Here is a 4,009-nt window from a genome sequence, read left to right as displayed (position 1 = left end):
CTGCGAAAGGTGGATATACACTGTACTAGTGCCGACATTGTGCATGCTCTGTTGCCTGTGTCTATGTGCCTGTGGTTCTGTCAGTGTGATCATGTGATGTATCTGATCCCAGGAATGTGTCAATAAAGTTTCCCCTTCCTGGGACAATGAATTCACGGTGTTCTTATTTCAATTTCCAGGAGTGTATATAAGGAAAAAATTTATAGTACAATAGATGGAAATAGGAGGATATGCATTTCCGGCGTTACAAGGTCCTGGGTGTGTAGCATGCAGACAGGGTGGATGCAGGCTCCCAACTGGCTTCTTTCCAACCACCACACGACCATCACTGGCACCGAGGCAGAATCAACTTCCATCACAAAACTCAACAGAACTCCACTCCGCCCTCCGATGAGCTGTCGCTTGTCAACGCTGAAGTCCCAAATGGTGGTGGGTGGGTTCAGTGAAATGCACGCTACAGGCCGTCTGGCTCGGAGCTATCGTTGAAGTAACCTATTTGTGACAGTTTGTTGTCTCATTGTGGTGATAACAGCGGCTCATATTGCTGCTGCAGATGCAGTGCGATACTCCAGAGTCATACGCCGAACACGATGGTCATTGCTGTTAGTAGTGCCACGTGGCCATCCAGATCCCAGTTTCCTTTCGGCGGTAGATTCCCCTGACCACCTCTCCCAGCATCCCAGCAATCATATGCCGTGGCTATATTCCTGCCAAGTCTTTCTGCAGTATCGCAGAAGGAACATCCAGCTTCTCATAGCCCTATTGCGGAACTCGGTCCAACTAAGTGAGGTGTTGATAATAGTGTCTTTGTCTCCTTAAAGGCATTCTTGACTAGCTTCTTCAAATCACCACGTCCAGTCTCAAAGGCAGCTGACATTTATGACCGTTACAGCGTATATTTAAAGCAAATCCGATTTGCATCTTTATCGTGGCGCAACTAACACCACTGTTACGCGACTGGCGTGAAATTTGAAGAGACATCTTTCGGATGTGGAAACTCGCCTACTAACTTTCGTTTGTGCCGCACAGTTTCTTCTTGGTGTTGCGACTCTTATTTTCCGTCGGTGTACCGTATTTCAGAAACAATAAAATAAAAAGCCACCGGAGATGCCACAATTGTGGTGAAACACATTTTGGGATTAAACAAAACAAAAAATTATCTTCTTTAATTCTTTATTATTCTCTGCAAGCATAAGAACGTAGCTTAAAAGCCAATGATGGCAGTTTTAGTATACTTTGGACTTTATTTTGGGTGATGGTAGGGAAGGGTTCCATGTTGGTTGTGATCGAGTATTAATATGAAATCTTTCACGGTTAAAGTTAAGTGGATTTGCTCGGATGTTTTTTTTTTCTGTTATTCTGGCATGTGTTTCTCTAGGACGGATGGAAAAGTGCCACTGGGTACGCGAGGAGGTGAAGTTTTCTGTACAGGGTGTTCGGAAAGTCCCGTTAGAATTTTGTAGGACTTGCCGAGGGGAGTGAGTACATAATATTTGGAATAGGAACCCGTGTCCGGAAACGTACCGCTTCCGTGCTACAGCCATTTGAAAACGTATTTGGTTGTTAGGTATGCAGTAGGGTAGTCGTAGTGGGGGTGGTTATGTCGAATCCGCTAATGTCATTTGACACCTGCCCTACCTCTCTGTCCTGGTTCAAGTTTCAGTAGCGTGTCTGTGAGTACTAGAGCAACATGGTTGCATGCACGTTTGCAGAATATACTGGCATGATCCTTCTGAATGGCGAATCCCACGGCATTGGAAGACCTGCTCGTCGCCTTTACCAAGCTCGTTCTCCACAACGTCCGACTCCATAGCATACCCTCTTCGCCACAGTTAACGCAACGCCGCACGGGATTAGCCGAGCGATCTAAGGCGCTGCAGCCATGGACTGTGTGGCTGGTCCCGGCGGAGGATCGAGTCCTCCCTCGGGAATGGATGTGTGTGTTTGTCCTTAGGATAATTTAGGTTCAATTGTGTGTAAGCTTAAGGACTGATGACCTTAGCAGTTAAGTCCCATAAGATTTCACACAGATTTGACTATTTGCTACGCAACGGCTTCGAGAAAGGGTTACCTTTACCGTCAGCAGGCGTGATCGTCGTGCTCCGAGGAAATGCCGCACACCCGAGCTGGAAGCGGCCGCACTGCATCACGTAGAAGAGAACCTGTCAACGAACGCACGAGCAATTTCTTTGGCTATGAATGAGTAGAACTGGAAAACAAGTGATGTACTGGGTCACGCCTAATCAATTACTAGCGTAAGTGGTCGCGTTACCAGCATGTATTCAAATGATTGTAGCATGGAAACGGTACGTTTCCAGACATGTGTTCCGATTCAAAATATCATCGACTCACTCCTCAGTACAAATTCTAGAAGTTTGTAACGGGAATTTCAGAACACCTTATATAAATTACTTCGCTCTGGCGTCTACCCGCTCGTTGAATCATAGACTATCGCGCCCTTTCAAACACTCACGATCGGTGTCCAGTGATTTTAGAGGCTGCCGTCTGTTGTGATACAGTTTGGCATCGCACACTTCACATTAAAATTTTGCTGTTCATTTAGCGTCTGTATTGTGAAACAGCCTTTGTTAGCTGAGTGCACTTTGAGAACACACCAATAGCCACCTGCAAACAGTCGGATAATATGATCGTATTTACACTAAATATTTTGGATGCAGTAATTAGATGTAAGACTTATAACTGGAAAATGTTGTTGATATTCTATGGAAACTGTTCATTGTGCAAAACATGATGTCGTAAGAAACAACTGTAATAAGACAAACTGTGACAGACAAATCTACGTTTAGGTTGGCAACGCTAACTAGTACCCAGCGAGACTGATGTGCAGGAGTGGAAAACGCATTAAAATTGCATCTAGCACTTCAAATAAATGTTTCTTGTTCTCTCTTCCCACCAAGGAAACTGTTACTTCAAATTACCTTTCGGTTTGCACCGCATAATGCATATGGCGTCAAGGTAACACTCCAGCTTTGGTGAGAGAAGAGGTTCCAGTGAGAAAGCGAGGGTTTGCGTGAGAAAAATGCTGATCACCATGATTGATGTGGGCCACGTTTGAGGTGATACCCGTTGTTTAACGGCTGACTGCAAATTTCGGCCATCATACTTTTTTCAGCATCTCTCGGAGTGAACTTCACTGAATGGCTTTCGTGTGCAAGTACTAGTGACATTTGGAATAATGTCCAAACTATGTCTTGTTTTACATAAGGCAATGTCCTGACTGAATGACTTATAATCGCCCAGCTAGGCACAGAGACTTGAAATTTAGAAAGGGTGTTGATTTTAAAAAAAATGGTTCAAATGGCTCTGAGCACTATGGGACTTAACATCTGAGGTCATCAGTCCCCTAGAACTTAGAACTACTTAAACCTAACTAACCTACGTACATCACACTCATCCATGCCCGAGGCAGGATTCAAACCTGCGACCGTAGCGGTGGCGCGGTTCCAGACTGAAGCGCCTAGAACCGCTCGGCCACATCGGCCGGCTGTTGATTTTATACTTTAGGCGTAGTTTAAGAAGGCGTTGTGGGAAATTCCACTCCTGAGTCGGCGAAATAGAGGATGAAAGGTTTATTGAAAATATATCCCTATTAAGGAAATTTTGAAGCTAGACCTACGAAAACTGGTATTTGGTTTCTCAGTCAGAAATAAAGAAATGGGTTTCAGCATTTTTGGAAATTTTTGCCCCTACGGGAGTGAAATAGTGGGTGAAAGCTGTTTTTTGGAAATAAAGCAGTATTAAAGAACTACTAAAGTACTTTTAAAGCTGCATCTATGAAAATTGGCATCTGACTTCTCGGTTAGAAATTAAAAAAATATATGTTTCAGTGTTTTTTTTTTTTTAAATTCAACCCCTAAGGGCTGAAATAGGGGATGAAATGATTTGTGAAATATTTCATTTTCAAAGCAGTTTTACAGCTAAAGCTGTGAAAATTCGAAACTGGCTTCTCGGTTGGAAATACGCGTTTGACTGTTTTTGGAAATTCAGT

Source organism: Schistocerca serialis, chromosome 1 (assembly GCF_023864345.2).
Source record: "Schistocerca serialis cubense isolate TAMUIC-IGC-003099 chromosome 1, iqSchSeri2.2, whole genome shotgun sequence".
Classification (NCBI taxonomy): domain Eukaryota; kingdom Metazoa; phylum Arthropoda; class Insecta; order Orthoptera; family Acrididae; genus Schistocerca; species Schistocerca serialis.
The sequence above is the reverse complement of the archived record's forward strand: the minus strand, read 5'-3'. Positions refer to the sequence as shown.